The sequence below is a fragment of the Leucopleurus acutus genome, assembly GCF_964270905.1.
Source record: "Leucopleurus acutus genome assembly, chromosome: 18".
Classification (NCBI taxonomy): Eukaryota; Metazoa; Chordata; class Mammalia; order Artiodactyla; family Delphinidae; genus Leucopleurus; species Leucopleurus acutus.
In genome coordinates this window covers 25,131,621-25,156,741 of record NC_139160.1, presented here as the reverse complement: position 1 = coordinate 25,156,741, position 25,121 = coordinate 25,131,621, and positions in this window count along the sequence as shown.

Below are 25,121 nucleotides of genomic sequence, written 5' to 3'. Positions count from 1 at the left end.
AGGATTGTTCAGTATACTCAAATTAATCAATGTGATACACCATATTAACAAATTGCATAAAAACCATATGATCATCTCAATAGATGCAGAAAAAGCTTTTGACAAAATTCAACACCCATTTATGATTAAAAAAAAAAAACTTTCCAGAAAGTGGTCATAGAGGGAAACTACCTCAACATAATAAAGGCCATATACAACAAACCCACAGTAAATATCATTCTCAATGGTGAAAAACTGAAATCTTTTCTTCTAAGATCAGGAAAAAGACAAGCACGTCCACTCTCGCCATTATTACTCAACATAGTTTTGGAAGCCCTACCCACGGCAATCAGAGAAGAAAAAGAAATAAAAGGAATACAAATTGGAAAAGAAGTAGAACTGTCACTGTTTGCAGATGACATGATACTATACATAGAGAATCCTAAAGATACCAATAGAAAACTGCTAGAGCTAATCAATGAATTTGGTAAAGTTTCAGGACACAAAATTAATGCAGAGAAAACTCTTGCATTCCTATACACTAATGATGAAAAATCTGAAAGAGAAATTAAGGAAATACTCCCATTTACCATTGCAACAAAAAGAATAAAATACCTAGGAATAAACCTACCTAAGGAGGTAAAAGACCTGTATGCAGAAAACTATGACACTGATGAAAGAAATTAAAGATGATACCAACAGATGGAGAGATACCATGTTCTTGGATTGGAGGAATCAATATTGTGAAAATGACTATACTACCCAAAGCAATCTATGGATTCAATGCAATCCCTATCAAATTACCAATGGAATTTTTTATAGAACTAGAACAAAAAAATCTTAAAAATTTGTGTGGAGACACAGAAGACCCTGAATAGCAAAAGCAGTCTTGATGGGAAAAAACGGAGCTGGAGCAACGAGACTCCCTGACTTCAGACTATACTACAAAGCTACAGTAATCAAGACAATATGGTACTGGCACAAAAACAGAAATATAGATCAGTGGAACAGGATAGAAAGCCCAGAGATAAACCCACGCACCTATGGTCAACTAATCTATGACAAAGGAGGCAAGGATATGCAATGTAGAAAAGACAGTCCCTTCAATAAGTGGTGCTGGGAAAACTGGACAGCTACATTTAAAGGAATGAAATTAGAAGACTCCCTAACACCATACACAAAAATAAACTCAAAATGGATTAGAGACGTAAATGTAAGACCAGACACTATAAAACTTAGAGGAAAACATAGGCAGAACACTCTTTAACATAAATCACATCAAGATCTTTTTTTGATCCACCTCCTAGAGTAATGGAAATAAAAACAAAAATAAACAAATGGGACCTAATGAAACTTCAAAGCTTTTGCAAAGCAAAGGAAACTACAAACAAGACAAAAAGCCAACCCTCAGAATGGGAGAAAATATTTGCAAACAAATCAACAAAGGATTAATATCCAAAATATATAAACAGCTCATGCAGCTCAATTTTAAAAAACAAACAACCCAATCTAAAAATGGGCAGAAGACCTAAATAGACATTTCTCCAAAGAAGACATACAGATGGACAAGAAGCACATGAAAAGCTGATCAATATCACTAATTATTAGAGAAATGCAAATCAAAACTACAATGAGGGATCACCTCACACCAGTTAGAATGGGCATCATCAGAAAATCTACAAACAACAAATGCTGGAGAGGGTGTGGAGAAAAGGGAACCCTCTTGCACTGTTGGTAGGAATGTAAATTGATACAGCCACTATGGAGAACAGTATGGAGGTTCCTTAAAAAACTAAAAATAGAATTACCATATGCCTCAGCAATCCCACTACTGGGCATATACCCAGAGAAAACCATAATTCAAAAAGACACATGCACCCCAATGTTCATTGCAGCACTATCTACAATAGCCAGGTCATGGAAGCAACCTAAATGTCCATCAACAGACGAATGGATAAAGAAGATGTGGTACATATATAGAATGGAATGTTACTCAGCCATAAAAAGGAACGAAACTGGGTCATTTGTAGAGACGTGGATGGATCTAGAGACTGTCATACAGAATGAAGTAAGTCAGAAAGAGAAAAACAAATATATATTAACGCATATGTGTGGAAACTAGAAAAATGATACAGAAGAACCAGTTTGCAGGGCAGAAGTTGAGACACAGATGTAGAGACCAAACATACGGACACCAAGGGGGGAAAGTGGTGGGGAGCGGGTGGTGGTGGTGGGATGAATTGGGAGATTGGGATTGACATATATACACTAATATGTATAAAATGGATAACTAATAAGAAACTGCTGCCTAAAAAATAAATAAAATTCAAAAAAAATTTTAATTAAAAAAATAAAAAATTCTAGATATAAATCTCTTATCAGAAAAAAATAAAAAATAAAATGCCAATATATCATTTTCCTTAAAGATAGTAATTGGTATGGAACAAATTGGGTCAGGTGACTAGGAATATACTGGGTAGCACCTAATGGAACTCAATGGTTTTGCAGGACCAATCTTTGGCTCTGACCTCCACCGGGATAGAAAGGAAGGGGTACCCCCAGGATTCCCTTGGGCTCAAGGTCACTTGTGTGCCAATTTAGATATGACTCCAGCAAATTTACCATTAATATGAGCCTGATGGACCAAGAGACCTGTATTCCACTGGTATGACCATTTAGCAGCTATTTTTGTTCCTTCAGTAGGATTGGGAGATGTAATGGTCCACACTGAAGCCTTAACAGAATTCACCCAAAAGCCCTTAAATGACAATAATCAGGCTCTTAGCCTACTGAATTCTGAGTTTGCTATGATGAGAAAAGTGGTATTACAAAACTGCATGACTCTCAATATCCTTATAACATCTCAAGGAGGCACCTGTACTATGATTCAAGTCGAATGCTGCATTTCCATACAGATGAATCCTCTAATACAACACGTTTAATGACCCACATGAAAAATCACATTTCTGCCTTAAGTGATCCTATTCCTAGTCTTGGTGACCTTTTAGGGAGCTGGTTTAGTTCATGAAGCTCATGGCGTAAATCCCTACTTATGACTTTATTACTGTTACTAGCTATATTACTTACTTATATCCTGTTTTATAAGATTGTCGCCTCTTGCATTACCCAATGTATAAGCAGGCCCCTGACAAAATTAATGATGGCTAAACGTTTTGAGGCAACTGATCACACATTTAAGTATATAGAATAATTGTAATAGTGCAACTCTAGATACGGAAGGAACAACAAGGGAAACCATTTCCGGGATCATAATAGAATGGTATGATAGATGATCCAGACAATTTTAGGTTATCAATAGGGCCTAATCCAAAAATAGCACATTGAGTGGCCTATCAATGAAATCCTCATCTGATCTAGGAATGAGACTTCCTAGCGCTGTGGGATAAATTGGCAGTCAAATTCCTCCCAAACCTTGGTTGAATTTATGAAAGAAAGAATGCTGCCTGCTGTTCCAATTCTACAAGGATCAGGCCATTAGCTACTGCAGTCGCCCACTGACAGTGTGCCCTGACAGGAATTCAGGATAGAGAAAATCAGGAAACATTCTGTGTTTTGGATGCTGGCCCTAGATAGTTAAGATGTATATCTAAGGACTAATTTCAATGAACCCAGACTCTTGCATCTTCCCATACTGAGAAAAACATTAAAATCATTAACTTGAGATATGTTTTTTCTGACTAGCAGTAATCTTTTGATGTTCAACTACATGGTTTTTTCCAGCAAGAAAACCTCCTATATATCCTGGCTCCTCCCTTACCTCTTTGGAGCAGTTCCTCAGAGCTCTCTGAGACACTGCCTCCCAGGCTAGAGTCCTCAGTAAGATTCCCAAATAAAACTTAACTCAAAACTTTGAGGTTGTGCATTTTTCTTCAGCCAACAGGGGGATGGGTTGAGGGCATGGTAAAACATCACAAGGCTTACTGTTCTTACAAATATTCAGTTGTTTTTCTTGAATAAACACTTCTTGGAATGTTTCAAGCCTTTGATTTCCAGAGTTCTAATAAGTTTATTTTGAGAGTTTTTGCTAGTGTTCTCATTGCTTTTATGGAGAAGCAGATTTTTGGGTGGGGAGGGGGTTGTTACTGAACCATCTGGAATGTCTACACCCTGAAGTGAATCACGGATACACAAGATAACTTGCATAAATCTCAAGAGAATTATGCTGATTGAAAAAAAAATGACCTCAAAAGTTTACATACTATATGATACCATTTATCTAACATTCTTTAAGTTAAAAAAAATTAGAGATGGATTACAGACTCTGGGTGGAAAAGGTTAGGGAAGTGAGGAGGGAAAAGGCTGTGGTTATAAAAGCACAGCACAAGGGATATTTGTGATAAAACTGTTTTATACTTCAATTGTACTGGTGCTCTAATTTCATGGAATTAAATATACAGGCACAAATGTATGCATATAAAAGTGATGCTACCTGAAAACTGGGTTCAACTCTTGCTGTTTGTCAAACCAAAAGACACAACCAAGCCAAAGATGAGGAGAAATGAAACCAAGCAGGACCTTGTGGGGCTTCTGGGTCCAGAAGCCTTTCTGTGTCCCCATTTCTTGTTTGTAGGGAACAGGCTTCAGCTTCCATGACCTTCCCTGATCTCCAAAGGGCAGATTCAAATAGTTGCTAATCAGGGAAGGGAGGGGATACAGAGAAAAGGGAGGAGCATTCAAGCAAGAATAGTGCAGTCTTGGGACGGGATCCTGGTTCTGCCCCAAGGGATACATATAACAAAATCTTTGAGCTCTTCTGCAGAACTAAAACCCGGAGCAAATGGAAGATGTCAACTATTATACTTGATGAAGCAGTCTTCATTCCAGAGAGAAGATCACAGCTTGTTAACCTTGAGAATCACAGAAACTCATCAGGAGACCACCGGAGGCCAGATTAAAGGAATGCAGGCCCTGTACACACTCCGATCCTTATCAGCCACCCACACCCCCAACCTTGAACCATTGCTATAAAACTCCTCACTAAATGCCCCCGGGTTGGGACACACACTTTTGAGGGCACAAGTCTGCTGTGTCCCCCTTTGCTTGGCAAATCAATAAAGCTCTTCTTTTCTACTTCACCCAAAACTCTGAGATTCAATTTGGCACCCAGGCACAGAGGCTGAGTTTTTGGCATCAGAAGGAAGGATTTATTATTACTTGCAGCAAGGAAGGAGAATTCCGGGGATCCTTCCCAAAGCAGTGTCTCCCTGAACAGCAAAATTGGGGAATTTTTTAAAAATAAATTTATTTATTTATTTTTGGCTGCGTTGGGTCTTTGTTGCTGCATGCAGGCCTTCTTTAGTTGCAGCAAGCAGGGACTACTCTGTGTTGCAGTGTGCAGGCTTCTCACTGTGGTAGCTTCTCTTGTTGTGGAGCACAGGCTCTAGGTGCGCGGGCTTCAGTAGTTGCGGTGCGTGGGCTCAGTAGTTGTGGCTTGTGGGCTCTACAGCACAGGCTCAGTAGTTGTGGCCCATGGGATTAGCTGCTCCATGGCACATGGGATCTTCCTGCACCAGGGCTTGAACCCATGTCCCCTGCATTGGCAGGTGGATTCTTAACCATGGTGCCACCAGAGAAGTCCCAAAATTAGGGAATTTTTAAGCTAGGGGTACATGCACATTCATGAAGGGACTTGGGCAGTCAACAAGTTTACTTGATTGAAATTTAGTTGAGGTTCAGAAAAGGTCAACATCATCATCCCTTAGGTTCCACTTGATCTGGTGGTTGAGCGCTTCAGGCTAATCTTTTTTTTTTTTTTAATTAACTTTATTTATTTATTTTTGGCTGAGTTGGATCTTTGTTGCTGCGTGGGGGCAGCAAGCAGGGGCTACTCTTCATTGCGGTGCGCAGGCTTCTCATTGTGGTGGCTTCTCTCATTGCGAAGCACGGGCTCTAGGTGCGCAGGCTTCAGTAGTCGTGGCTTGTGGGCTCTAGAGTGCAGCTCAGTAGTTGTGGCGCACAGGCTTAGTTGCTCTGGGGCATATGGGATCTTCCTGGACCAGGGCTTGAACCTGTGCCCCTGCATTGGCAGGCGGATCCTTAACCACTGCGCCACCAGGGTAGCCCCCCAGGCTAATCTTTACCCTTGAAACAGAACTGGGAGTCTTCACAACAGATATATTATCTTTGCTATTGTTACTTCTCTTGCCTAATAACAGTCATTTGTTTCTGCATCCTTTGTCCCCTTAAGATCATTAATTACTGAGACCTGTTCAAGGGCAAACATTGTGGCCAGGCTTAGATCACAAGATGGTTTAAGCCAAACATAACCTCTCTTCTGTGAAAAAAAGCCATGCCTGGTTCTCTTTCTCCAGGGATCCCCTGCCCTTCTGCTTACAGTGGTAATATATGAATGTAACTGGTTTGTATCAATGTTAATTTCTTGGTTGTGACTAGAACTAAACAAGATGTTACCACTGAGGGACACTAGGTGAAAAGTTTATGAGATCTCTATTATTACTTACAACTGCATATGAATGTACAATTATCTCAAAATTTAAAAAAATTAAAGCAAAAAAAGAATATGGCACATGGTATTTCTGGTATTTAAAAAAAATCAAATTGTAGTCTCATTGGTGTTTCAAAAATTATAGATATGAATAATCCTAGGATAAGCTGAACAAGACAAAGATTCATCGAGGTTCTCTGGATGTGCTGGAACTTAGTTAAAACTGAACACAGCATATTCCTTATCCTTCATATTACTGTAAATAAAAATTGGGGATTCTGGTGTTCAAAATCTTATCTATTCTGAAAAAAATGTCAAGGTACTGCTTAAAACATGTCTGCAGTATGCTATTCCAAAGAATTTAACATAATTTTGTCAGACTTACATTCAAGGCAAAATGGATACAACCTATGTTGATTTTTTAAAATGTTGTATCTACTATAAGATTTGAGGAATATACATACTTAGAAGAATTTAGAGGAATGACATATTTAGAGGAATTCTTGTTTTAGAGATATTATGTGTTCATCAAAAAGACACTAACAGTTACCTCAGTTATAAAAGGCTATGGGTAGGGAATTCCCTGGTGGTCCAGTGGTTAGGACTCTGTACTTTCACTGCTGAGGGTGTGGGTTCGATCCCTGGTCAGGGAACTAAGATGCATCCTTCAAAAAAAAAAAATCTGTGGGTAAGTGACATCCATGGAAGCTTGGACTCCACAGATCTTATTTTATTTAATTTACTATTCTTTCTAAAATTTATTCTATACCTTTCAGGTATAGAAATGTCACAATGAAAATAAAAACAAATATTGGCCTTCAACAATGCCTGCTCCCAGTGTTGACCAAATTTAGTACCTTTGGCCCAAAACACGTCTCTACAAAGAGTCTATGGAATGCTCTGTGATAGCTCTTCAAAATGACATTATCAAATGAGTGTCCATTTTGGACAAAAAAAATAGAATGTGGAACATTAAAAACAGGATGAACTTTGTCCTATTCTGGCCCCCACTGTTACTCTTGCATATGCAACATAATATCACTATTTCCTCCAACGAAGCATTTTAGTATTATGTTTTAAGATATAATTGAAATATAACATTGTGTAAGTTTAAGGTATACAAATAGTTGATTTGATATATTTACATAGTGCTATATGATTACCACTGTAGTGTTACCTAACACTCCTATCATATCCCATAATTATCATTTCTTTTTTGTGGTAATAACAATTAAGATTGAGTCTCTTAGCAACTCTGAAGTTTAAAATACAGTATTGTTGGGACTTCCCTGGTGGTCCAGTGGTTAATATTCCAGGCTTCAACTACAGGGGGCATGGGTTTGATCCCTGGTTGGGGAATTAAGATCCTGCCTGCCACGAGGCAAAGAAAAAAAAAAGAAAAGAAAATACAGGGGGGCAGAGTCAAGATAGTGGAATAGGAGGATGCAGAGTACACGTCTCCTCACAGATAAGGCACCTACCAGGCACTGGTGGGGGACCTTGGACACCTATGGGGATGGGAGGAACCCCCGTGCAACCGGGTAGGACATGGTGGGGGAGGGAGAGGGGAGGACAAGTGGAGGTGGGAGGGGACTGGTGACCCTGAGGGGTGGCTGGAGGAGGGGTTCCCACACTCGGAGGGGCCCATTCATGGCGAGGGAATCAGCGGGGACAGGGAGAGATCTCTGGGGGATCGGAGCATTAGAAGAGAATGCAGCCAGCATTTCCCCCACACATTCGGGCCCCAGGGAGCCTGCTGGGGTCCCACAGGCCTGAACCTCCACCCTCCGAGGCCCCTTCAGGCCCCGCTCTACCTAAGCCCTGCTCCTGCCTAAGCTAAGACCTTTTCCGGTCCCCCCCCTGGCCCGCCCTTTTTTTTTGCTGTAGTGGTTCTGTTTTGTCTTGTTGTTGTTGTTTCATTTACATTTTAATTTTTTAAGTGTATTTTTTACTTTTCTAATTTTATTGTATTTTTTTATTCTTTGTTATTGTTCTGCTCTTTTTTTTTTGCTGTGCCATGCAGCCTGCAGAATCTTTGTTTCCAGGCTGGGGGTCAGTCCTAAGCTCCTGTGGTGGGAGTACTGAGTCCAAACCACTGGACTAACAGAGAACCTCAGACCCAAGAATATTAATTGGAGTAAGGTCCCCCAGAGGTCCTTATCTCGGCTCCAAGACCCAGCTCTACCCACCTGCCTGCAAACTCCAGTGCTGGACGCCTCAGGCCAAACAACCAGTAAGACAGGAACACAGCCCCACCCCTCAAAAAAAAAAAAAAAATGAGGCAACAAAAAATAAGTTACAGACAAAGGAGCGAGGTAAAAACCTACAAGACCAAATAAATGAAGAGGAAATAGGCAAACTACCTGAAAAAGAATTCAGAGTAATGATAGTAAAGATGATCCAAAAATCTCTGAAATAGAATGGAGACATGGATTGAGAAAATACAAGAAATGTTTAACAAGGACCTAGAATAACTGAAGAACAAACAAACAGTGATGAACAACACAATAACTGAAATGAAAAATACACTAGAAGGAATCAATAGCAGAATAACTGAAGCAGACGAATAAGTGAACTGGAAGATAGAATGGTGGAAATAACTACCAGGGAGCAGAATAAAGAAAAAAGAATGAAAAGAAGTGAAGACAATCTCGGAGACCTCTGAGACAACATTAAATGCACCGACATTCGAATTATAGGGGTCCCAGAAGAAGAAGAGAAAGAGAAAGGGTCTGAGAAAACATTTGAAGAGATTATAGTCAAAAACTTCCCTAACATGGGAAAGGAAATAGCCACCCAAGTCCAGGAAGCACAGAGAGTCCCATACAGGATAAACCCAAGGAGAAACAGACCAAAACACATAATAATCAAACTAAGAAAAATTAAATACAAAGAAAAAATATTAAAAGCAGCAAGGGAAAAGCCACAAATAACAAAGAAGGGAATCCCCATAAGGTTATCAGCTGATTTTTCAGCAGAAACTCTGCAGGCCAGAACATGTCCCCCTGCACTGGCAGGCAGATTTTTTTTTTTTAATTCGTGTGACTTGCTTTTTTTCGAGGGGGTGGAGTCAAGATGGCAGACTAGGAGGACACAGAATTCACGTGTCTGCACTGGGGCACCTACCAGGCACCGGTGGAGGACCACGGACACCTAAGGGGACAGAAGGAACCCCCAGTGACTGGGTAGGATGTGCGGCGTCTCGGGGAGTGAAGCGGGCGGAGAAGTGGAGGCAGGACGGGACCGGCGCCCCTGAGGGGAGGCTGGGGGAAAAGAAGAGATCCCATGCCCAGAGGGGGAAATTGGGGAACCACAGGGAGGGCAGAGGATCAAAAGGGAGCGTGGCCAGCGTTTCCCCTGCCCACTTGGGCCCCCCAGGAGCCTGCTGAGATCCTGGGCCTGATGCTCTGCCCACCAAGGCCCCCTCCAGACGTGCAGGTCATGAGGGAGTGGGAGGGAGGGAAGGGGGAGCAAAAATAAAGGCCAGACCTCCAGGACCGGCACGCGTGAGGGGCGGCTGGGCGTGGGAAGGAGTTCCTACAGCCAGCAGGACCCACCCACGGTTAGGGGTCCAGCGGCGACGGGGGAGACCCTGGGGGAGATGGTGGGAGAGGGGAGCAAAGGAATGGAAGGGAAATGGGCCAGTGCTTTCCCTGTCCACTTAGGCACCTGAGAGCCTGTTGGGCTCATAGGCCTAATTCTCTGCCCTCGGAGCCTCCCTCCTGCCGCGCAGAGACCAAGCCCCGCCCCTACATCCCCCCCGCCCCAGGGCCCCACATCTACACTCGGAAACCCCGAGACCCCCTCCAAGGCACTGGGCCTAAGCCCCACACACACACACTCACCCAGGGCCTTACCTCCAAACTCCGTAACTCCACACTCTGGAGGCCCCCCATTGTTTTTTTTTTTTTTCCTAATGTTTGTTTTTCTAAAAATAAATTTATTTATTTATTTATGTCTGTGTTAGGTCTTTGTTGCTGTGCGTGGGCTGCGTGGGCTTCTCTCTGGTTGAGGCAACCGGGGGGGCTGGCTATTCTTCAGTGTGGTGCGCCGGCTTCTCATTGCGGTGGCTCTTCTTGTTACAAGCACGGGCTCTAGGGGCGCGGGCTTCAGTAGTTGCAGCATGTGGGCTCAGGAGTTGTGGCTCGCGGGCTCTAGAGCGCAGGCTCAGTTGTGGCACACAGAACCAGCCACTCTGCAGCATGTGACATCTTCCCGGACCAGGGATCAAACCCATGTCCCCGGTGCTGGCAGGTGGATTCTTTTTTTTCTTTTTTAATTCGTGTGACTCGCTTTTATTTTGATATTCACTTTATTGGCGGTGTTCTGGAACTGAACCTACAATAACTCGGAGGTATGCCTATAAATAGTATTTCTTCCAAGAATCATTTTGTATATGGTGTAAGGAAAGGGCCCAACTTCATTCTTTTTTTTCTTTCTTTTTTTAAAATTAATTAATTTATTTTTATTTTTGGCTGCATTGGGTCTTTATTGCTACGTGCAGGCTTTCTCTAGTTGCACCAAATGGGGGCTGCTCTTCATTGTGGTGCGCGGGCTTCTCATTGTGGTGGCTTCCCTTGTTGCAGAGCATGGGTTCTAGGCATGCAGGCTTCAGTAGTTGTGGCATGTGGGCTCAGTAGTTGTGGCTCATGGGCTCTAGAGAGATGGTTCAGTAGTTGTGGCACACGGGCTTAGTTGCTCCACGACACATGGGATCTTCCCGGGCCAGGGCTCAAACCCATGTTCCTTGCATTGGCAGGCAGATTCTTAACCACTGCACCACCAGGGAAATCCTGGCAGGCGGATTCTTAACCACTGCACCACCAGGGAAGTCCTCGCAGGCAAATTCTTAACTACTGCACCACCAGGGAAGTCCCTCCAGCTGGCTTTTGTCAAGCATTAGTTGGCTGCCCTCAAAGCAGAGCTGCCTGCTTGGGAAGACTGCAGGATTAGCTGGGACCCCAGCTGGAGGCAGGGAACCCATTCCTCTGATGTGCTCGGTTTCCTCAGGGCCTGAAACCCATTCCTTGCTGAGTTGTCAAACGACTACTTTAGATCCTGTAGAGTTGGCAGGAGTCCCGAGAACACCCATGTCTTTGTGTGTGAACTGCTTGTCACTTGCCTCTTCCCTCTGGCTTTTATAAAAAAGACAGAAGAAATTAAATGGCTGTAAATGACTGAGATCCTCTAGTTCTGGTTTTATTTATGCATAATTTCGACAGGTTGTCTCCTTATTGAGAAATGGCATGCCTCTCCCCTTCCTTGCAGGTGCCAAGCCTCTCCACTTCCACGCAGGTCCTAAGCAGAGGCCTCGCCCCACATTGAATGTTGCCCCGCCTAGGTCCCTCCCCAAAGGCCTTTTCCAGCTGTGGGGGTCATAAATCCACCCAACCCTAAAGCCCGCCCCTGCCTACGTTAAAACCCCCCACGTAAGCTCACCCCCCCATAGCCAGAGCCTTTTTTTTTCTTCTTCTTCTTTTAGGTCAGAGTTCTATTTTACCTTGTTGCTGTTGATTCATTTGTTTTTTTATTTTTTCTAATACATATTTTATTTTCCTAATTTTATTTATTTTTTAAAATTTATCTATTATATTTAATTAATTAATTTATTTTTGGCTGCATTGGGTCTTCATTGCTGCGCATGGGCTCTCTCCAGTTGTGGTGAGCAGGGGCCACTCCTTGTTGCGGTGTGCGGGCCTCTCATTGCGGTGGTCTCTCTTGTTGCAGAGCATGGGCTCCAGGGCACATGGGCTTCAGTAGTTGCAGCACGCAGGCTCAGTAGTTGTGATTCACAGGCTCTAGACCTCAAGCTCAGTAGCTGTGGTGCACAGGCTTAGTCACTCTGTGGCATATGTGATCTTCCCAGACCAGGGCTGGAAGCCGTGTCCCCTGCATTGGCAGGTGGATTCTTAACCACTGCACAAACAGGGAAGCCCCCTCTAATTTTATTTTATTCTTTAGACTATGTTATTGTTCTGCTCCTTTTGACTCGTTCCCCCATTTTTTGTTTTTATTTATTTTTCTTTTTTATTTTTTCTGTTGTGGTTTTGTTTTATGTTGTTGCATCTCTTTCAATTATATTTTTTATTTTTCCTAATATATTTCTTATCTTTCTAATTTTGTTTTGCTTCTTATTCTTTGTTATTGTACTGCTCCTTCCTTTCTTTCTTTTTTTTTTGCTGCACCAAGTGGCTTGCAGGATCTTGGTTCCCAGGCCGGAGGTCAGGCCTGAGCTCCTGTGGTGGATGTGCTGAGTCCAAACTGCTGGACTAACAGAGAACCTCAGACCCCAGGGAATATTAATTGGAGTGAGGTCCCCCGGAGGTCCTTATCTCAGCACCAAGACCCAGCTCTACCCAACTGCCTGCAGACTCCAGTGCTGGACGCCTCAGGCCAAACAACCAGTAAGACAGGAACACAGGCCCACCCCTCAAAAAAAAGAAAAAAATGAAATGACAAAAAAATATGTTGTAGATGAAGGAGCAAGGTAAAAACCTAGAAGACCAAATAAATAAAGAGGAAATAGGCAACCTCTCTGAAAAAGAATTCAGAGTAATGATAGTAAAGATGATCCAAAATCTCAGAAACAGAATGGAGGCATGGATTGAGAAAATACAAGAAATGTTTAACAAGGACCTAGAAGAACTAAAGAGTAACCAAACAGTGATGAACAACACAATAACTGAAATTAAAAACACTCTAGAAGGAATCAATATCAGAATAACTGAGGAAGAGAACGGATAAGTGATCTGGAAGATAGAATGGTGGAAATAACTGCCAGGGAGCAGAATAAAGAAAAAAGAATGAAAAGAACTGAGGACAGTCTCCACTGGGACAACATTAAACACACCAATGTTCGAATTATAGGGGTCCCAGAAGAAGAGAAAAAAGGGGTCTGAGAAAACATTTGAAGAGATTATAGTCAAAAACTTCCCTAACATGGGAAAGGAAATAGTTAAGTCCATGAAGCGTAGAGAGTCCCATACAGGATAAACACAAAGAGAAAACACATTGAGACACATAATAATCAAACTATCAAAAATTAAATACAAAGAAAAAATATTGAAAGCAGCAAGGAAAAAGCAACAAATAACATACAAGGGAATCCCCATGGGTTAACAGCAGATTTTTCAGCAGAAACTCTGCAGGCCAGAAGGGAGTGGCAGGACATATTTAAAGTGATGAAAGGGAATAACCTACAGCCAAGATTACTCTACCCAGCAAGGATCTCATTCATATTCAATGAAGAAATCAAAAGCTTTACAGACAAGCAAAAGCTATGAGAATTCAGCACCATGAAACCAGCTTTATGAAAAATGCTAAAGGAACTTCTCTAGATGGGAAACACAAGAGAAGAAAAAGACCCACAAAAACAAACCCAAAACAAGAAAATGGTAAAAGGAACATATATTTCAATAATCACCTTGAATGTAAATGGATTAAATGCTCCAACCAAAAGACAGAGACTGGCTGAATGGATACAAAAAACAAGGCCCTTGGGACTTCCCTGGTGGCACAGTGGTTAAGAATCCACCTGCCAATGCAGGGGACATGGGTTCGAGCCCTGGTCCAGGAAGATCCCACATGCCACGGAGCAACTCAGCCCGTGCGCCACAACTACTGAGCCTGTGCTCTAGAGCCCGTGAGCCACAACTACTGAGCCTACAAACCACAACTACTGAGCCTGCATGCCACAACTATGGAAGCCCGTGCGCCTAGAACCTGTGCTCCACAACAAGAGAAGCCACCACAATGAGAAGCCCGCGCACCGCAAGGAAGAGTAGCCCCCACTCCCCGCAACTAGAGAAAGGCCGTGTGCAGTAACAAAGACCCAACACAGCCAAAAATAAATAAATGAAATAAATTTATAAAAGATAAATAAAGTAGTTACTTGGGGAAAAAAACAAACAACAAGACCTTTATATATGCTGTCTACAGTAAACCCTCTTTAGACCTAGGGAAACAAACAGACTGAAAGTGAGGGGATGGAAAAAGAGATTCCATGCAAATGGAAATCACAAGAAAGCTGGAGTAGCAATACTCATATCAGATAAAATAGACTTTAAAATAAAGACTATTACCAGAGATAAGGAAGGACACGACATAATGATCAAGGGATCAATCCAAGAATAAAACATAACAATTATGAATATTTATGCACCCAACATAGGAGCACCTCAATACCCAAGGCAAATGCTAACAGCCATAAAAGGGGAAATTGACAGTAACACAGTAATAGTGGGGGACTTTCACACCACACTTATACCAATAGACAGATCATCCAGACAAAAAATAAATAAGGAAACACAAGCTTTAAATGACACAATAGACCAGATAGACTTAATTGCTATTTTTAGGACATTCCACACAAAAGTGGAAGAATACACTTCCTTCTCAAGTGCACACGGAATGTTCTCCAGAATAGATCACATCTTGGGTCAAATCAAGCCTTGGAAAATTTAAGAAAACTAAAATCGTATCAAGCATCTTTTCCTACCACAACGCTATGAGATTAGAAATCAATTACAGGAAAAAACTGTAAAAACACAAATACATGGAGGCTAAACACTGCGCTGTTAAATAACCAAGAGATCACTGAAAGAAATCAAAGAAGAAATTTAAAAATACCTAGAAACAAATGACAATGAAAACATGATAATCCATAACCTATGGGACCTAGCAAAAGCACTTCTAAGAGGGAAGTTCAAAGCAATTCAAGCTCACCTCAAAAAGCAAGAAAATCTCAAATAAACAATCTAACCTTACACCTGAAGCAACTAGAGAAAGAAGAAGAAGAACAACAAAAAAAAAACCCAAAGTTAGTAGAAGAAAAGAAATCATAAAATCAGTGCAAAAATAAATGAAATAGAAACAAAGAAAACAATAGCAAAGATCAATAAAACTAAAAGTTGGTTCTTTGAGAAGATAAACAAAATTGATAAACCTTTAGCCAGACTCATCAAGAAAAAAAGGGAGAGGACTCAAATCAATAAAATTAGAAATGAAAAAGAGGAGATTACAACTGACACTGAAGAAATACAAAAGATCATAAGACACTACTACAAGCAACTATATGCCAATAAAATGGACACCCTGGAAGAAATGGACAAGTTTTTGGAAAGGTACAACTTTCCCAGGTTGAAACAGGAAGAATTAGAAAACATAAACAGACCAATCACAGGTAATGAAATTGAAACTGTAATTAAAAATCTTCCAACAAACAAAAGTCCAGGACCAGAAGGCTTCACAGGTGAATTCTATCAAACATTAAGAGAAGAGTTAACACCTATCCTTCTCAAACTCTTGCAAAAAATTGCAGAGGGAGGAACACTCCCAAACCCTTTCTATAAGGCCACCATCACCCTGATACAAAAACCAGACAAAGATATCAGAAAAGAAGAAAATTTTATAGACCAGTATCACTGATGAATGTAAACACAAAAATCCTCAACAAAATACTAGCAAAGAGAATCCAACAACACATTAAAAGGATCATACTCCATGATCAAGTGGGATTTATCCCAGGGATGCAAGGATTCTTCAATATGCAAATCAATCAATGGGATACACCATATTAACAAATTAAAGAATAAAAACCATATGATCATCTCAATATATGCAGAAAAAACTTCTGACAAAATTCAACACCCATCTATGATAAAAACTCTCCAGAAAGTGGGCACAGAGGGAACCTACCTCAACATAATAAAAGCCATATACGACAAACCCACAGCAAACATCATTCTCAATGGTGAAAAACTGAAAGCATTTCCTCTAAGATCAGAAAAAAGACAAGGATGTCCACTCTCGCCACTATTATTCAACATAGTTTTGGAAGTCCTAGCCACAGCAGTCAGAGAAGCAAAAGAAATAAAAGGAATCCAAATTGGAAAAGAAGTAAAATTGTAACTGTTTGCTGATGACATGATACTATAGGTAGAAAATCCTAAAGATGACACCAGAAAACTACTAGAACTAATCAATGAATTTGGTACGTTTGCAGGATACAAAATTAATGCACAGAAATCTCTTGTATTCCTATACCCTAACAATGAAAGATCAGAAAGAGAAATTAAGGAAACACTCCCATTTACCATCACAACAAAAAGCATAAAATACCTAGGAATAAACATACCTAAGGAGGCAAACACCTGTACTCAGAAAACTATAAAACACTGATAAAAAGGGCTTCCCTGGTGGTGCAGTGGTTGAGAGTCCGCCTGCCGATGCAGGGGATATGGGTTCGTGCCCCGGTCCAGGAAGGTCCCACATGCCGCGGAGTGGCTGGGCCCGTGAGCCATGGCCGCTGAGCCTGCGCGTCCGAAGCCTGTGCTCCGTAACGGGAGAGGCCACAACAGTGAGAGGCCCAAGTACCGCAAAAAACAACAACAACAAAAAAAACACTGATAAAAGAAATCAAAGATAACATAAACAGATGGAGAGATATACCATGCTGCTGGATTGGAAGAATCAATATTGTGAAAATGACTATACTACCCAAAGCAATCTACAGGCTCAATGCAATCCCTATCAAATTACCAAAGGCATTTTTCACAGAAATAGAACAAGAAATTTTATAATTTGTATGGAAACACAAAAGACACCAAATAGCCAAAGCAATCTTAAGAAAGAAAAACGGAGCTGGAGGAATAAGGCTCCCTGACTTCAGACTACACTACAAAGTTACAGTAATCAAGTCAGTATGCTACTGGCACAAAAACAAAACTACAGATCAATGGAACAGGATAGAAAGCCCAGAGATAAACCCACGCACATACAGTCTCTTTATCTGTGACAAAGGAGGCAAGAATATACAATGGAGAAAAGACAGTCTCTTCAATAAGTGGTGCTGGGAAAACTGGACAGCTACATGTAAAAGAATGAAATTAGAACACTCCCTAACACCATACACAAAGATAAACTCAAATTGGATTAAAGTCCTAAATTTAGGAGCAGACACTATAAAACTCTTAGAGGAAAACATAGGCAGAACACTCTTTGAAATAAATAATAGCAAGATCTTTTTCGACCCAAATTCTAGAGTAATGAAAATAAAAACAAAAATAAAGAAATGGGACCTAATGAAACTTAAAAGCTTTGGTGCAGCAAAGGGAACCATAGACAAGATGAAAAGACAACCCTCAGAATGGGAGAAAATATTTGCAAATGAAGCAGCCAACAAGGGATTAATCTCCAAAATATACAAAACAGCTCATGCAGCTCAATATCAAAAAAACAAACAACCCACTCAAAAAATGGGTGGAAGATCTAAATAAACATTTCTACAAAGAAGACATACAGATGGCCAAGAAGCACATGAAAAGATGCTCAACATCACTAATTATTCAAGAAATGAAAATCAAAACTACAATGAGGTATCACCTCACACCAATCAGAATGGTCATCATCATAACATCTATGAACAATAAATGCTGGAGTGGGTGTGGAGGAAAGGCAACCCTCCTACACTGTTGGTGGGAATGTAAATTGGTACAGCCACTATGGAGAACAGTATGGAGGTTCCTTAAAAAACTAAACATACAGCTACCATACAATCCAGCAATCCCACTCCTGGGCATACACCCAGAGAAAACCATAATTTGAAAGGATACATGCACCCCATTGTTCATTGCAGCACTATTTACAATAACTAGGACATGGAAGCAACCTAAATGTCAATCGAGGGCTTCTCTGGTGGCGCAGTGGTTAAGAATCCGCCTGCCAATGCAGGGGACACGGGTTTGAGCCCTGGTCCGGGAAGATCCCACATGCCATGGAGCAACTACGCCTGTGCGCCACAACTGCTGATCCTGCGCTCTAGAGCCTGCAAGCCACAACTCCTGAGCTCGTGTGCTACAACTACTGAAGCCCACGCACCAAGAGCCCATGCTCCGCAACAAGAGAAGCTACTGCAATGAGAAGCCCGCGCACCGCAACGAGGAGTGGCCCCCACTCGCCACAACTAGAGAAAGCCCGAGCGTAACAGCAAAGACCCAAAGCAGCCAGAAATAAATTAAAAAAAAATTTTGTAATTAATAAAAACAAATGTCAATCGACAGAGGAATGGATAAAGAAGATGTGGTACATATATACAATGGAATATTACTCATCCATAAAAAAGAACTAAATAATACCATTTGTAGCAACATGGATGTACCTAGAGATTGTCATACTGAGTGAATTAAGTCAGGCAGAGAAGGACAAATATCACATGATATTGCTTATATGTAGAATCTAAAAAAAATGGTACAGATGAACTTATTTACAAAACAGAAGTAGAGTTAAAGATGTAGAAAACAATCTTATGGTTACCAAGGGGGAAGGGGGGGAGGGATAAATGGGAGATTGGGATCGACATATACATACTACTGTATATAAAATATACATGGGAAAAATTAAGAACCTGAGTTCCTAGTAAGTCAGGAACTGACTACATTAAGAATCCTTGACATTTCAGAGATCTCAAGCATTATGGCATATAACTTTGAGGTTGACTTCAGCTATAATACAAAACTTCACGATAATAAATGTGTTTTTTGATAAATTTAGATTGCATTTTGAAGTAAAATCTGACAGAGCCTGTCTTTAAATTAGTAGTACAGTACCATTCAAAATGATTCAAATTTGGAAACTATTTTATCATTCCTCAAGCAGTCATTCTACTGGTATTCCATGAGTACACAGAACAGAGGTAGTATTTGAGAAAGTATACCTTATTATTACCTTGATATATTTAATATCATAACTGTGAATTTAAATATAAGAATTTGATATTTATTAAATTAACTCAATGCTCTGATTGACATTACTGTATCTGAACTGAAATGTTCAAAATATAACACTAAGTAAAAATATAAATAGTATAAATACTAAATATACTATTTAAAATATAAGCATAATACTAAAAATAATACCATATATTTTTAATATCTAAAAACTTTTAATCTGATCACTGGAGGTTTTCTGGGGTTTTATTTTGAATTAAAACCAATTTTCATTTCCTTTCTCAATTGTGCTAAGATGCCTTTGCTTTAGGTCTGGGCCTCTCTTTATTCAGAGTTCTTGGTAAAGTGTGCAGAAATTCCAGACTCAGTGCCCTAAGGCGCATCAGAGCAAGACTAAAGGACCAAAGACATCTCAAGCAAAACAACAGTGATTTTCCTTTCAAAGTCCTCTGTTTGGATGGTGTACACATTGGAAAAATGGTATAAACTTCGTCACTAATGCTACTTGGGAGGCAAGAGGGTATACTAGAAAGTACCCTGATTTAAGAGACAGGAAACCCAGTTCTAATTCTGGCTTTACTAACAACTAGCAGTATGACCCTTGGTATAGTTAAAGTTCTTTGGGTTTAAATAAGAAAAATGGGCTCATATTCTATGATTCCAGTTGACAAAAAATCAAGAATCAGCTACTGATCAAGAACAATATACAGAAATTCAAGCCATGTAAGGATTATTTTTTTAAATTTTAGTAATGTATCTATATATTTAGTACTATAAATTTTGTTTTCAGCTCTGTTCAGGACACTTTGATTGGTGTTATGAGAGAAAAAATAGCCCCATCCCTCCCGCTCTCTTGAAGCTTACCACTCAGTTAGTTCACGCTTTCCTCAAGCCTCTTCCCGTGCTGCTCCCTTTCTTTCGGCAGAAAACCTTGCATCCTAATTTAAAGATAGAATTAAGCTTAGAGGTATAAGCTACCTGACGTCTAAAGCCATTCTTAGAAACTCATCTCCATTTATAACAAGCCTCCCTTTCTTCCTCCAGTTTGGAAGAAGGTTCCTGGCACCTGTTCCACCTGTGCTTTGGTCCAACTCCTCCCTTCCTCTGAGCTTCTAAGCCCAGGCCTTCGTTATTCTTTATAATGGCTTTTTGCCTGAGCCTAGTAAAGTGTTTAAGACTTAGAGCAACTAAAACACAACCTAGGTATTCTCTTCCTGACTAGGTACTACTCATTCCCTTCCAAAGAATAGCCCATGCTTGCTGTTTCCACTTTCTTACATCTCACCATGTGAGGGAAGATAAATTGCTGTTGCCATTGTCAGCTGTCCTGTTGGATGTCCCACAGACTGGATCTGGCTGATTGCATCTTCGTGGTGATATTAACTCATCCTTCTGGCCGTTGTCTTTCCTGTAAACTGGAATTTTGTTCTAAAGGCTTAATTAGATTCAGATGCAACATTTTGGCAACATAGTTTTTATAAAAACATGAATCTTTTTGTTGTCATGTTACAAGAAAGGCTGTGAGGCTTGAGTCGGCCTGTGCACTCTACAGGCAGGGTAAACCCATATTTGGCACGTGGCTAACTTTCATCTCACTCATTCTAACCCATTCTTGGCAGGCTTCTGCTTCCAAGCAAAGATTCAGATTGAAACTTCTTTGCAAAACACCACCAATGGCAAAGATTCAGATTGAAACTTCTTTGCAAAACACCACCAATGGCAAAGATTCAGATTGAAACTTCTTTGCAAAATACCACCAATGACCTTCTAACTGCCAAATCAAAATTCTGTGGTGTGACATGGTTGACCATACCCTGAAAGTGACACAGGGAAGATGTGTTACTGAGTCGATCACTGCTGTGGGAGACTGGGGTTCAGTTCAGCAGGGGACCTTCTGATGATCTATACAGAATGCATTTCAGAATTGGCCCTTTCTTAAAGTCGGGATTCTGAGGCATGTATCTACCAATTCCCGGCCTCCGCCACATGAGGACTACCCTGGGGGCATTAACATCCCCTCAAACTCCTGTCCTGTGGTTGCAGGATCCTTCAGAGGAAGCCCTGAGGCAGAAAAACGAAGTAAAGTAGCCTATTACCATGGCCTGAGGGTGTCCATCCTAGTTGCAGATGGGGTCAGAGGTTGGCCATGGGATACCACATGCATCCACTGGTGTCTCCAAATCTGATCTGACTCCTGTATTCTCAAACTCATTCTTTTTCCTCTTTTTTTAATAATAGTGGGAGAGTCGTTGGAGTGGGAGATGAGTAAGAGGGCTACACTGGTGAGTTCCCAGAGGAGAGAGGATTGGAAAAGAGCTTGGGCACTTAGGGAGAGGACCCTGACTCTAGAGGCGTAATTTCTGTCATTTCTAGGAATACTTGGACTGAGACAGAACTTAATGGCAAGGATATGACAAGTGTTTGTGTGTGTGTGTGTGTGTGTGTGTGTGTGTGTGTGTGTGTGTGTGTTAAAGGCACTCAGGGATGCATTTGTTTGTGAAAAATCATTATTCAGCATTATATGGAATTTAACTTTTGGCTGTGAATTTATTATACAAGGAGGATTAGGGAGATCTGAAATGACCAGCAGAGTGATAAAGTTCGCATGTTGTTGTGAATTGTCTACTTTTGAATACAGGAAGCCTGGGCACATCTATATTAAAATCTATTCATTTATTAATCTGTTTAGTAAGAGAGACCCTGAGTTTTAGCTGGACACATACTGCACATCTAATGACAATATTTCCGAAACATGCAGCTGGATGAGGTGATACGATTAAATTCTCCCCAGCGGAAAAATGGCAAAAGTAGTGTAAAAGTCCTTAAAAAAGGAATTTTTTGCTCTCCATTTCCTCTCTTTCCCCAACCCTGCAGGCTGCAACATAGATATAATCCTGGTGAGTGTGCTTTGTTCATGAGGATGAAGACAACTCATTAGGAGCTGGCGGAAAACAGTGAGGGAACCTGGGCTCATGAAGAACCTCACTGAGCCAGAATCACCCTGCCAACACCTAACAGCTCACTTCTGGACTGAATGGAGAGAAACCAGTTTCTGTCTTATATTTTAGGGTCTCTTTGGTATAGATGTTCGGCTTGTACTCTCACACAATATGGAAGCAGAAAACTTAGGAAATAGCCTGTCGTCCTTCCTTTCTCATACTCCTTTCATACTTCCTTTCCCAGCTCCCTCATCTCTAAACATACAGTAATAGGTCCAGCTCAATCTCTTTAACCCCTCTTATAACTGTCCCTTCTTCATCAAGCCCACAACAACTGCCCCCATCGAGGGCTGCAGTAGTCTGGACTACATCTGCCTTCCTTTAACTGGTCTTGCCCCCTCCGTTTTGCACGGAGAGGAGTCTCAACAAAACATTCAATCACGTCAAGTCCCTACTTAAAAATTCTCAACGAATTTACACTGTATGCAAAAAAAGTCAACTCCTTGGGCGTGACATACAGTGACTTCAAGATGTGATGCTTAAGAGCTTTGCCAGCTTGTTCTCATCCCAAGTTTCCCCTCACATCCTAGGATCAGGTCAAAACAAAATACACTCTGTAACCTGAACATTCCCACCTTTGGAACTGTACTGTCTTTGAAGGGTCTGCCACAGTAGGAATTATAATCCTCATTGAGGTAATTTCCTTACTTGTCTATCTTCCTCAACATTTCCACATTCCCAACTTCATCTATTACAAGTGACTCAATTTGGTTATTCAGAGTCCTAGGTCCCCCAGGAATTATCCACAAGAGATATCAGAAAATATTGCCTTTCCACTGGGGTTTCTAAGCTGGTAGGATGTGGGTCTGGGGAGTCCTGGCAATCATTTTGGCTGCCATGTGATAAAATCTAGCCTGACAGATGGTACATTAGAGACTGCTATTCATACCACAATACCCTTCCTCAGCATTCTACAAGAAGGAACCCTTGAATTTTAATAAGATACATGTTGACCCAGAAAAAAGACTACCTTTCTCAAGCACACATATAGGTGTGGACATAAGTTCAAGATCTGGCCAATGTCATGTGACCAGAAGTGATGTGAACAACTTCACTCACAGGGGTCATGCCCCCGCCCCCCTTTCCCTTTCTCCATTCCTCATGGCTGGAATATATACATGAGGGTGAACCAGCTTGGGCCACGTGAACCAGGACAATACCCTAAGGGTAGCAGAATGGGAAAACAGAAAAGCGTGGGTCTCAGGTGACTTCCTAGATCAGGGTCTACATAACAGATTAGACTTTTATATGAGAAACTTCTATCTTATTAAAACAACTATAGGGTCTCTCTGTACATACCACCACACCTAGATCCCAACTAATGTATGAAGTGAGAGGAAAACATTGCCCCGTGGTATCTTCTCTGTACAAAGAAAGCCATAAGGATATTAAGACTGGATCGGGCTGTGCCTTGAAGTGACAGCCATTGCTATTTGCTCGTTTCCCCAGAATTAAGGGATAGTTTGCCCCCGCGCCGCTGCTATATTCCTGATTAAGACATGGTACTTACAAGCAGCTAAAATTGCTTTGGAGGAGAATGTAAAAGGTTGACTCTGTCATGGAGAGGTGACTGCCCACAGAGTGGCATGGTTTCTGAGAAAATATGCCTCAGATATGGAGGGGAATGGTATGCAACAATACTGTTCCCTACACCCTGTGTCTTGGATGGTGTTGAGTCCACAGGCTTAAATAAATGAAGAACAGCAGCTGATGGAACGGATCTGGGTGACAAGATGGCCCAGAGTCAACAAGAGGGCATAAAACGTATTGCCTATCTCGTACTTGAAGACTTGGCAGCTTCTATGAGCACTATCGTGTTTTGCTTTGTTTTGTTAAAAAAATCTGGTTTGTATATATTTAACAATCTCTATGGTTCTAAAAATACCCTATCAATTAATTCTCTTAGGATTGCTAGTTAGCCATATTTTCTATAAACAATTTTGCTTCCTATACTTTCTTGCTCTATCATATTTGCTACAATAAATATTCTTTTAAAGTTACGATGAAAAGATGTTGAAATTTTTAAGCAGGTAAGGGAGAGATCAGAGGAGAGGACAGAGAAAAGTAAAACAGCTAAGAAGCAAGCAACAGATTTTAGGATTTCAAAGACAAGTAAACTTTCAAGGGCTTCCCTGGTGGCACAGTGGTTAAGAATCCATCTGCCAATGCAGGGGACACAAGTTCGAGCCCTGGTCCGGGAAGATCCCACATGCCGCAGGGCAACTAAGTCCGTGCGCCACAACTACTGAGCCTGAGCTCTAGAGCCCGTGATCCACAACTACTGAAGCCCACATGCCTAGAACCCGTGCTCCACAACAAGAGAAGCCACCGCAGTGAGAAGCCCGTGCACCGCAATGAAGAGTAGCCCCTGCTCACAGCAACTAGAGAAAGCCCGCGCACAGCAATGAAGACCCAACGCAGCCAAAAATAAATTAAAAAAAAAAAAAGACAAGTAAACTTTCAAGTTTAAGGGACTGACACAGAACTGCAAAGTTTTTATATTTCCAATTCATGAATATTAAAACAAATTCAATTAAATAATTTTAGTTTACAACTCATTCATTATGTTTTATATTTTTTCCTCATTTCAGCACAAATTGGTGAAAATGACATCAGGCAAAACACTGGTTTCTAGTTTAATGAGCAGTGAGTAGCAAATTTATATTTTTAAATTATATTTTAAATAGATTCCTTATGGGTAGATGCCCTTTTCCAAGCACCTGTTCACCTGCTCATTATGAGATAAAGAACTCTTGCAATTTAGATATCTTGCAATTTAGATATCTAATGAACATCTGTGATGGCCACAGTTTGAAACACCTGGAACCTATAATATACTTTAAATCCTAATATATACACAGCCTTCCTAGACAATATTCATATCACATGTATGTATAACACCTCAAGTTTCAAAGCTTTCATATACACTAGCTCATCTGACCCATTATTTTT